Below are 12,706 nucleotides of genomic sequence, written 5' to 3' on the forward strand. Positions count from 1 at the left end.
AGGAACCAAACCCTAAGGAGCCTGTCCCCCTGTCCCTGTGGAAGCTCCGCCTGAATGCTTGAAGGAGCTATTGTTTTAATCGCCCGTTTTCCCTTACCCACATCATTTAAAATAATTTAATAAAGATTCCTTTTAATTCTATTCATTCCTTGTGTGTCTGGTCATTGGTGTGGCTTTGGGACCTCCTCGAGGTGGAAACTAGGAAGGGGCATGGCTTGTTACATCTGTGGTCTGCCCCTACCTGTGACAATGACATCTCCAACTTTTTAGTGTTTAGTTGAATTATTTATATTGGGTTACACAGGTTTTCTGTGGTAAAACACTACCACATGTTATCAAGGTGCATATTTTCCTTCAAGATTATACTGCAAATGTAATAACCTTTGACATATTTCCACTGTTGCAATTTTTTTTAAATATTCTTTTAGATTTAGCAGTTTTGTATCACTCTGTCAGTGTTTGAACTGTTAGATCAGGACTCCACACCAGACAAAAAAGACCTAGGATCCAGCCCCGGACACCAGATCACGTTAGAAAATATAAATTTACTTGTTTAACAGGCTTCTGTCAGTTAAAAGGTTGATCGATCGTTGCTAGAGAAGAGCACAAGCAGAGGACATGAGACGAAGGTTTTGATGATAAAATAGCACAGAGTTTTATTGTTTTATGTGGACAATGGTTTCAGTTGCATATGTCTCAACTAGTCTAACAAGCATTATATCTAAAATTGCTTAATAGCAACATCCCACAAACCTTGAGCTTCCATAAACATTCTCCTTATCAATCTCTGTTTACATAGACAGGACAGCTCATGAAACTTCACAAATGTGAGACCACTATAAGACTAAACAACAATGAAATCAATAAGACATATGAAACATAGAAATATAATAAATGAATAAATGAAAAGAAAATATAAATGAATAAAATATCGAAATATAATAATAAATGAATAAACAATAATATAATGATAAAAATGATAATAATGAAATGGATAATAATAAAAATAATATTGAATAATCAAATAAACATTTACATGGATAACTAATGATTATAAAATGATTATGATGATTATGTAAATAAATAATTAGGAATAAACTAAAAAAAAAAACCACAATTACGGTGGCCTTGAAGTGCAATTTTATTTACAAGATTTAAAACAAATTTACAAGTTTTTAAACAAATTTACAAGTTTTTTTTAACAAATTTACAAGTTTTTTAAACAAATGTACAATTTTTTTAATAAATGTACAAGTTTTTCAACAAATTTACAATGAGTGAACACATTTACAAGTTTTTTAACAAATTTACAAGTGTTTAAACAAATTTACAATGAGTGAATAAATTTACACATTTTTTAACAAATTTACAATGAGCAAACAAAATTACAAGTTTTTTAACATATTTACAATAAGTGAACAAATGTACAAGTTTTTTAACAAATTTACAAGTGTTTAAACAAATTTACAATGAGCGAACAAAATTACAAGTTGTAAAACAAATTTACGTTTATTACGGAAAGGGTAGGTACAATACGCTGACGTCACGCATCCGAGCCTCCGGTGGGAAGAAACCCGGAAGTATCGCAGTGAATCACATGAGAGTTGCGAATGCGATGTTGTGTATTAGGCTGTACATCCTATTAACGAAAAGAGAGTGATAATATATAACCTTTCATCGATTCCCAGGGCCGGTTTTTGCTATGGGCAATGTGGGCGAACGCCCAGGGCGCAATCTATGTGAGGGCGCACGAGCGCATTAAAAAAAAAAAAAAAAAAAACATCACAGCGTTTTTTTTAGACTAACGCTCATTTCCATGTCAAGTTAGTGCTGAGAGTCATATACACAGGTTGTGTGTGTGTCAGAAAAGGCACAGGAGAAAGGGGTGGGCCAACTTGCGACTGCAAATCGCTCGCTTGCCTATAGGGGGCGAGCGAGGGATAGACTGATCCCAGGCCAGAGGCCACACAACACAAACTGCTGCGTCTGCTTCCAAATAAATTTTATTTTTCATTCCTAAAATTAACATAGACCCATATACCTACGAACATGTTATCAATTGGATTTTGTGAAAAAAAATCTGTAGAGTCATCTACGTGACTCACGTCACGTGACACCGGTTGATTGACGGGCGAACGGACGTTGTTGTTGGCAAAATGTAATGCAAAGTTAATGATGTCGAGTCTTCATCATCATTATGCCATCGAATTAAAAGAGCAAAGAAGCCATAAGTTGCCCAGATCAGAAAAAGAAGAAAAGAAGATGAGGAAAAATTATAAAGATAAAGGTATGCCGATTTCTATAAGTGACGACGTAGGAAATAGGCTAACGTTATTTATATTAGCCTCGCCCTCTTGCTAATATGTTGCTATTAGCCACAGAACACGACTGTTTTTTTGGTTTTAGTTTTGCTGAACTAGCAACTATTAGAATTGAGGCACCATGTCATGCAACTAAATTCACCCATAGGCAACACACAGTCTAGTTTGTGTTTGCAACACAACAAGTGCAAACTCACACAGACCTCCTGACTGTGTCCTTTTTTATTGCTATATACGCTATATGTGAACTTAAATAACTTCTAATATAAATTGACATGCCATTTTGTAAGCTACACAGTGATATAACTTTTTTAATAATTTGTAGTGTATGCTTTGCATTTGTTAACATCCTATAAACTTATAAAATATGTGTTATGGTCATTTTAATTGGGTAACTGATGCATGTGTGATGTAAGTGTATCTAACTTACATATTGTATCTTAATTGTAAATTCAGGGGCACTTCTGAAATATTTTGGAGTTAGAGCACCCACTGGCAAAAATGAGGAGTCAGATACTTCCACAGCAGCCATGGCCAACAGACATGGTTGTGTAGTCTGATGAGGAGTGTGTGTGTTTATATACTGTATTACATTTATTTATCTTGTTTTTCTCTGTTCTTGTTACCTTTTTGTATTTAAGATTATATATAATAAAATAATACATGTTGGTGGCGGGATTTGGGGGTAATTCTTTTTTTCTGGGGGCGGCGAAGGGATGGTTCGCCCAGGGCGTAAATCTAGCCAGGACCGCCACTGTCGATTCCCGAGTGACTCAAAGCGATATTGGACCTTATTTTTAGGTAAGCTACACGTTTTGGATGGCAGTTATCAAAATAATTCACTGACTTTCTCATTAGATTACAGACAACACGAGAGGGTGCTTCAAACTTTTTAATCAGGACTGCATTGTTCGTTCGCTCCTGGGGTTACATTGACTGAAATGGGGAAGCGTGACGAGTTTGTTTACATGGTGCTGTAAACTCCAACTCAGGAGGACACTTCAGAGGAATCAAGGGTGCGTTAACTTGTTCGATGATATAATCTTTAAAAGATTAGGATTGTAATGAGACGATTTGTTAAAATTACCAAAATGTATACTAGAAATTATATTTTCATCTAATCCTCTCTAAATGTGATAGTACTGTAATGTTTTATCATATTACAAATACTCTAATTTTGCCTAAGCAAACTGACATTTATGTCAGATAGATAGATAGATAGACTGCCAAGACTGAAATCATAATTATGTTAATTTCCAGTGTCTGTGATGTTGAAACACTAAAGGAAGAAGAGGAGGACCACCATTCGTTTCCTGGTCAGAACACAAGAGAAGAGTGAGAAAAAAATTAAGCATGCAATTCATTGATGAAAATTAGAACATGTAAATAAATCTTATGACCTCCTTGATCTTTCTTTTTTTACATGCAATTTTCTCCTCTTTCTCAATACACGGATCTAACAGTGGTTTGGGGGCATTGCAAGACCAGGATTACCTGGAAACATCTCATATTATGGAAGAGCACAACATCATGCTCGCAACATTTGTGTCTTGGATCAGTTTTTCTTGTTTCTCTGCTGTATGAGGCAGGGGCTTCTTTCCGCAGATTTAGCTGTAAGGTTTCAAGGTCCCGTTTTTCCTGATCCCATTTTTTAAACTTTAGTTAGTGTGTAATGTTGCTGTTAGAGCATAAATAATACCTGTAAAATTATAAAGCTCAAAATTCAATGCCAAGCGATATATTTTCTTTAATAGAATTTCCCTTTTAAAGCATACAGCAAACGGACAGTTTGTACTACAGCCCTCTACTCAGTGTTCGAATTGAAGGGGGTCTGGGGGGGTCCCGGACCTGCTATAAGCCTCGAGGGACCCCCCATAAACCCTGGTTTTTATTAAAATTAAAATACAACATGAATTTAAAATTCTCATGTTGCGCTGTCACAAAGCGATAGGCTGCTGTCCGTTATTTGTCCCAATTTCGCAATAAACTCATTCAAATGATTTCAGTCTAAAATAAATATAAAAAACTCGCAAGTGCGCCTCCCGCTGTTTTCTGGAGGAATTGACAGACGAGTTAATGTCTCTGTCTGTGTGTTGTGTGGATTATATTCACCTCAGTGACGGTAAGAATGTTTAGTAATCTTTAGGGTTAGGGCTTTTTTTATTTTTTTATCAAACTATTGTTTCATAAGAGTGGCGAGGCTACACACACAAATTGACAGCTGGTCCACCAAGCCAAAGAAACACAAAATATTTTATTGGGAAAGCAGAAGAAATCACGCATAAATGATAATAAATAAGCCTATAGTCGAATCGCTCAAATACGCATAATTCAGAAATAAATAACTATTTATAGAAAGCTTATCTTTTGCATGTGTGCTTTATAACCTTGCAAATGTTAACATGCAAGCGATTTTAAAAAATTTGAGCGCAAGATGTTAAAGTAAGCTGTTTTGTGTGTGCACAGGCAATGACGCGCACCCATACTCAAATGGACACACACCCTTAAGCGGACGCACGGAGACGCGCGATTCTAAAGCATGCAAACACAAAATTATTTTGAAATACCACACGCACCTATTCTCATAAAAACATTCAGTTATGTCTTAAAGTGAGTGCAAATAGTTCAGAAAGAAGTCAAATCTTTGTGTTGGTCTGAAAGCAGCAGTTCTTATCGGCTTGTGTTTCTTCATTTATATTAATTAAACAACAGAAAACAAAGGAAAATCACTTCTGTATCTTTAAAAAGATTAATTATATTTAATTTATATAAAAAAGAAGACAGTGTTAATGTTTATTTGATTCTATTTATACCTACACTGTTAGATGTCGCTGTAGATTTAGCAGTACTTTACTGTAAAAATCCACAGTACTATACTGTATGTGTACATTACAGTACAGTACTGCAGTTCATAATGCATTCTGGGTAAATTAGTTTGAGCGGGAAAATTTTACAGTATATTTTGGTCTTGATGTAACCTTGCTGTAGCCATTGCTGTAATGTGCCAGGTGTACTTGCAATAATCAGAGAAAGTGCGCCAGAGTCAAATCACACAGAGGGAGAGAGAGCACAACTCTTGGCTGCAGCTGAAGGAGGACGATTGATTTCTGGCAGTTCGGTAAGTTTGAAATATTTCTGTTTCATGAAAACTTAATTTTAAGTTTAAGAATGTTGTCAATAGTTTGTCACAATATTGTTTTAAACGTGCAATGAGAGAGAAAAACGGTCGCCAACAAAGTTTCAATCTCCCTCAGAAAGTAAGCTAATGTTACACCCAGATGTCTACCGCTGCTTTAACTCGCTTTATACCTTTATTAATGAATATAGGGTTGTTTTAACTAAATTATGAGGGTTTTGGTGAGTTTATATTGTGTTGAAAGTGTGGTGACAATGAAACTATTTTTAACGAAATGGACAAAGACAACCCGCCAGCGCGGTCTTGCGGTCCCAGCATAACGGTCGTTTATCTCGGCGTTTCATCCGTTCAGTTAGCGTCAGAGAAAAGTATTAAGTTTGACTGTTTGGCAAGGCTGACTCGTGGTTGTAAACAGTCAGGACTTGACACGCCGTACACAGCATAGTACCGAACTCCTCCACAGAAGTGAAAACAAGAAACCTCATATTTAACTGGATACATGCATCGAACTCATCGCAGCTTTAACTTCGACCAAATATCATTCAGACCTGGGCTCATCTTAATATCAGATGAACGAAAGGGATTGCCGCGCTTATTGTTGTTGTTATTATATTACGGTATATCAGCAAAAGCAGAGAATATCTTCTCTTAAGCGTTTTACACTCCCAGTAAGTTGTCCAATACATTTTTATGGCATATTGTTTCCACCACTTCAGATGCATTACATGCAGTATATATAAGTTTCCAAAACACATCAAATCAATGCACGAAAAGAGAATGGGCTCCGCATTTACGTACCTTTGCCTTCTCGTCTCTGTCATCTGATCCTTCATCTCTGGATGTATCGTGTAGGAAACTGGCATCACCAGGATTGCTCAGATTTAGGCGATCATGTTTATCTTTAAAGTGAGCAGCTAGCTACTAACGTTAACTTGTTAAAAAACTTTGCGTGAAAAAGTGTTACACCGCAGCTGATCCGGGTTAAACATTAAAGGGACAGTCTTTTTACCTTGTCACTATAAATCGCTATTTTCTGCACTAAACGAGACATTTTCAGAGATTTTCTGTAGACAAGATGTTATAATTAAAAAAAGACTTATTTAGATATTTATATATAATATATAATATAACAACTAATATATATATATATATATATATATATATATATATATATATATATATATATATAAATAAATATATTTGTTTTACAACTGACTTAACACTTACAGTAATGTTTTATTTGTTAGCATAGCATGATATTAGATTTAAACACTTAATACATTTTTAAATCAATCACTTTGTCTCTGTTTACATTAGTTAATGCACAATGAACATTATCAAATATTATTAATGTTGTAAAATATATTGTTCATTGTTAGTTCATATTAGCTAAGGCATTACCAAATGTTAAGGAATAAACTCTTATAGTAAAGTGTTACTAAATTTTTTTTTACCATTTCCTTCACAATGTCTATTTATTTCTATGGGTAACAGATTTTGTAACATTTGTCTTTTTTACAGTCTTACCATTGCTTGTAAGCTGGATTGGGTAAGATGGATCATCTTTAAAGGCACCAGGCAAGTACATGATGTACAGTTACAAGTCATGTATTTTTTCGACTGCAATATTAAATGCTTTCACGTCACATGTAAAATTACACAGGAATGTGGCTGACTTTTTATTTGTAGTTTACATGAGTGTCATTGCACTTTATCAGGAGTTAAGGCAGATGTGGAGGCACAACGGGTGACACCAGACACACACCAAGCACATTATGTTCGGTAAGTTTGCACTTTACCACTACAGCTTCTTTAAATACCCATGTATACACTCATTCACAATTCCCACACACAACACTGTAACACGACCATACACAACATGCAGGGCCGCCTTAACCTAATGTGAGGCCCTGGGGCTGAGAGGTTTTGGAGGCCCCCCATACCCTCAATTTATAGTCTCATTTTGAAAAAAAAAGTGTAATATCTATGTAATCTACATCACAAAATGTAGTTTTCCCTCTTTGACCCAGAAAACACCATATTATCATTAATAACATATCACTGAGCCCACTTGAGCATAAACACAAGACACTTTATTTAACAACCACAAACAGCAACTTGTGGTGAAAATAAAACCAAAAGTATATATGTTTATAAGCTTTATGTTTATATAGTTTTTAGAATATACAAATTTGCAGAAAATTGCCACTCACTAACTAAATGCTCACCACAGTTGTAAAAATATAAGAAGTTAAAGTTAGTTTTAATGTGAAAATGCATTAATGTTAACAAAAGATAAGTCTTTATAGACAGAATCTTGTTTTTTAATCAGTTATTTATTTTGTAGGCTATTGAAGATATAGTATGCATTGTATTTAGTATTTATGCATACTACGCATGTAAAACGAACACGTATGAATATGCACAAAACAGACAGGGAACATACCTGTATATAAGATCTTTAGATAAGGAGATTATAAATATGAATGGTGCGATCAGGGGATGATCATTTGAGATGGTCTTGTCACGCTTTGAGTTGCACATTTACCGTTGCGTCGTCTTTCTAAACCAGATGTGTGTACTGTGAGCTTACATCGCGTCAAACTACAGCGCTCCAGCTGCGCACGCGTCACTGATATAAACGCGAGTAAACTTAAACTTTATAACAACGAACAGCATTAATGTTCTGGAACCCCATTTTTATTTGGCGGCACAGTTTCTTGCGCACCGTTGGAGAGACTTCTGCATGCCAGAGACGCAGCTGTACGAGCACAGAGAGAGTGAGCGCGCGCGCGAAAGAGAGAGAGAGACCTGCAACTCAGTGCTTACTATGAAATTTCGGAAATCACTCTTTCATTTGTTGGTGGATTATTTCCCGTTTCTCTGTCACACTCACTCTTACATGCAGGAATGCCAAGTTGACAACGCGCACTTAATTACATTACACGGAATAGAAAAATCTGTTACGTCTGATATTTTATTTCACAGTAAGTTACCACGGACCAATCAGCAGCCATGTAACGTGCAGTTAGAGTGATTGACAGACAACCTGACAAGTTAAAAAACAAAATGAACGTGAACTTGGGAGGCCCCTGAACTTGTGAGGCCCCTGGGCTTCAGCCCAGGTAAGCCCGTGCATTAAGGCGGCCTTGACAACATGTACACAATTGTCTTAGTTTGCCATGTAGAAATATACAAACAGAAATATTCAGACTTTGGTTATAAGAAATTTAATTTAATAATTGTATTTATTTAGCAGAGGTGTCCCTGGACTTTATTGACAAAATATTTTGTTTTCAGAATAAAAAGTTGTGTCCAAATCAGTAACAATTGCACTTTCTGTTCAGGACATTCAATCATGACAGGATCCAGGTGGATGCTGTCCATTGAGGAAAGAGTTTGTTCAGTAGACCTGTTCGAGTCGCGACTCACTCGGATCTTTAACCCGGATCTTTAAATTAACTCATGAGTCGCGAGTCTCTAGTGTCATTAACCCGGATCAGTTGAGTCCTACTACAATTCAATGTAAAACCATAAACAGCGCCACCACACACACAAACCTCTTTCAACATTATTGATGAGACTTCGCTCGCACTACAGATCCACTCGTAACCGGCTGATCTGCGCGAGAACTGACCCGAGATCTCACTCAGAGCCGGAAACATTGCAAACTCAAGAGACCTGCGGATCCGTGCGAGCCGCGAATTGACCCGAGATTCTCACTCAGAGCCGGAAACATTGCAAACTCGAGAGACCTGTGGATCCGCGCGAGCCGCGAACTGACCCGAGATTCTCACTCAGAGCCGGAAACATTGCAAACTCGAGAGACCTGTGGATCCGCGCGAGCCGCGAACTGACCCGAGATTCTCACTCAGAGCCGGAAACAATGCGGACTCGAGAGACATGCGAATCTGCTCTGACTCGAGAGTCTCTCAACTCGTAACCGGCTGATCCGTAACCGACTGATCCTTAACCAGCTGATCCGCCGGCTGATCCGTAACCGGCTGATCTGCGCGAACTGTCTCTCCGACTCTGGGGGCTAACGTACATAAGCAGGACAGTTCTTTTTTATATTTTCTCTATATTATTATGCTATTGTTATTAGGCTTCTTTTTTAAATGGTCGACCATACACACCAAACCTAAAACCTATAAGCATGTTATTTCAGAAGTGAAAGGCTTTTGTTATGGATTTGCTTTTGAGGAGACTTCAGTCGCTCTATAGATCCACTAACCGGCTCCGGCTGATCCACGCGAATCAGCCGGTTAGTGGGATCTGTAGAGCGAGTCTTATGTCCATGGTCTGCGAGTCTGCAATGTTTCCGTCTCTGAGAATCTCGAGTCGCGTGGATCAGCCGGTTACAAGTGGGTCTGTACTGAGTTTCCTTGGCAATTTAGCAATACTGACTCAAATGACTCAAGTGAATCACAAAACCCGGATCACTTTAGTGAGTGACTCACAATAACCCGGATCCTTAAAAGGAATCGAGTTTGCCAGGCCTATTGTTCAGCGGTAAGTGAATCTTCTGTATTTTAATGTAATTAGGTGTGGAACAGTAGAATAAGAGCAAAAGGTTTCAGAATAGGAGTAAATTCAAGGCTGAGTTTAGTTTTTTAAGAATCTTTTTCTATCTTATATTTGTTGACTTAATGTTTATGATATTTCTAACAGGTTTCTGGATAGAATTAATTCCAAAGATGGGAAAAAGTGCACATCCAGACAAGGAGCAAGCAAAAAGACAAGGAACTTGGTGCAGAGAAAAGCTGTGGCCATTAACCCCCATGTGAACAGCTTCATGCAGTCCCTGATTGAGTTCGAATGGACGACTTCAAAGTAAAGGCCACTGTGGTCTGTCTGCCACAGTTTAATGCATTTATTTTTAGTGTTAAATGAAATTCAAGTAGAATATTTAAAACTATGGGCCAGTGTTCTTTTTACCACAGTGAAATGTTACCTTTTAGTCGATGATGGACTTTAAACTGAAAACTTCAAACTATGGACCAGTGTCCTATTTGCCTGAGTTAAATATGTTACAGCAGGGGTCTCCAAACTTGTTTATACTTGTTGATTTTATTTTATTTTACTTGATTATATGTTTATTATTGTTTAAAATCTTGTTTTAAATATGTTTGTTTCAATTAAATGTTTTTTTAAATAAAATTTTGATACAAACATTGCTTGGATTGCCTTTTAATTCATTATGTCATGTCAAGGATAGCATTTTTACCATATTAATAACTATAGATTTAAACCTAAATCTCTAGCTATTTTATATAATATTATTGTATTAATTGTAATAAGTAATAAATAGTATTTATGGGTCAATATAGACATTACAGTAAATTACTGTAAAAATAGACTACTGTAATAAAATATTGTAAAATTACAGTACAGTACTGCTTTGTAACTATACAGTACTAGTTTGTGTACTGTAAATGGTATTACAGTACAGTACTGTAAAACCAAAATACAGTAACTTACTGGCAACCGTGCTGCCAGTACCGTACTGTAAAAATACAGGGAAATCGTTAACAGTGTAAATACTACTGTTAGATCTTACTTTATTTGTAACTTTGTTCTTTTCTATTTTTATATGCTCATCATTTCTTAATTTGTTCTTATTTTATTTTCCTAGCCCAATTTTGCTGATCCGAAAATTATTCGATCTATGATTTAAAAAACGCAATGTAATCCATTTAACCACTACTAGTAAAAATATGTAATTTGAGGGTAGGCATTGAGGTCCACCCTATTTTACCCATTCTGTTTAAAATGTCTTCACACTAATGTGAGGGGTAAAAAACGTTTAGGGTTTGAGTTAAGGGTAATTTGGGGTTTCTTTTATTAAAACCAGGATCAGATTATTGTTGATCCAGGATCACATCTTACCTTGTCAAATCACAGCGACCCTATAATGAGGGGGGTGGGGCTTGGCCAGGGGGTGGGGCTTAGGTAGGGGACCCCCATAAGCTTTGACATAATTCGAACACTGCCTCTACTTCCCGATTGAATGACATCCAAAGAAGAGGTTTTTTTACTAACTCACCCACAGGAATACGTCAGTCGCAAGCAAAGCTCAAATGGCTTTGCTAAGCTAAGCTGCTGTTAAATCACAACACACTAAATAAACTACACCAGTGCTTCCCAATCCTAATCCTTGAGGCCCCCCTGACAGAAAGTTTTAGATGTCTCATTATCTAAAACACCTGATTTAACTTATCAGCCTACTTCAAAAATGATAAACATGTCTCCCTAACAAGCTGATGAGTTAAATCAGGTGTGTTAAATAAAGAGACATCTAAAACTTTCTGGGAGGGGGGCCTCGAGGACCAGGATTGGGAAGCACTGAACTACACAATCAAAACTCGATATATATTTCTGAAGGAGGGACTTCATAGAACAAGGAAGAAATCAGCCCGGTTTTAGGACAGTGAAAACAGTGCTATAGAGATAAGTAATTATGTGAAAAATACTGTGTTTTTTACACACAAAACATGAACACACGCTATATTGCACACCATAAACACAATCATAGTTTAAAAACACAGGAAAAACGGGACTTTTAATCTGTCCAAGGCAACAGTCAGTCGGATATGCATAACATGGGCTAATGTCCAAACATCTTTTCACTTCACAAGAGGTGCAAAGTTTGAACTCTCATTCTCATGGCACCCATTCACTGCAGATGATCCAATTGTAAGCAATGTAATGCTGAATTTCTCCAAATCTGTTCCAATGAAAAAACAAACGCATCTATATATTGGGTGAAAAATTCCTTTAATCCCAAAAACAGACTTTTTCATTTAAATGTTTTTACTTTGCTTTACTATGACAATGTGTACAGTAGATAGAAAATATACATTGGAACAAATTTATATACAGTGGTGTGAAAAGTGTTAGTCCCCATCCAGATTTCCCATGTTATTGCATATTTGTCACACTTTAATGTTTCAAATCATCAAACAAATTTAAATATTAGTCAAAGAAGATAACACAAGTGAACACAACATGCAGTTTTTAAGGTTTTTATTATTAAGGGAAAAAAAATCAAAACTACATGGCCCTGGCCCCTGTGTAAAAAAGTGTATTAGTACCCATTGGCTTTTAATGTAAATATGATTGGTTCTAAAAATGTACATGTATATTTTTTCATACTTCATTTATAAATAAAACTATATTTTGAACAATGAGTGAAATGCAGTTTCTTTAATGTAAAATAATTGTTCTAATACTGTACAGTTATTTACCT

The 12,706-nt window shown here is 36.3% G+C and overlaps 1 long non-coding RNA gene across 1 annotated transcript; it reads left to right on the forward strand.

The window, feature by feature from the left end:
• Positions 1 to 4,206: 4,206 nt before the first annotated feature.
• LOC141281081 (uncharacterized) lies at positions 4,207 to 8,864 on the forward strand. The gene is made up of 4 exons (XR_012335510.1): positions 4,207 to 5,439; positions 6,979 to 7,035; positions 7,176 to 7,239; positions 8,805 to 8,864. It is a non-coding gene; the product is annotated as an uncharacterized lncRNA (long non-coding RNA).
• Positions 8,865 to 12,706: the final 3,842 nt, after the last annotated feature.

Source organism: Paramisgurnus dabryanus, chromosome 19 (genome assembly GCF_030506205.2).
Source record: "Paramisgurnus dabryanus chromosome 19, PD_genome_1.1, whole genome shotgun sequence".
NCBI classification, from domain to species: Eukaryota; Metazoa; Chordata; class Actinopteri; order Cypriniformes; family Cobitidae; genus Paramisgurnus; species Paramisgurnus dabryanus.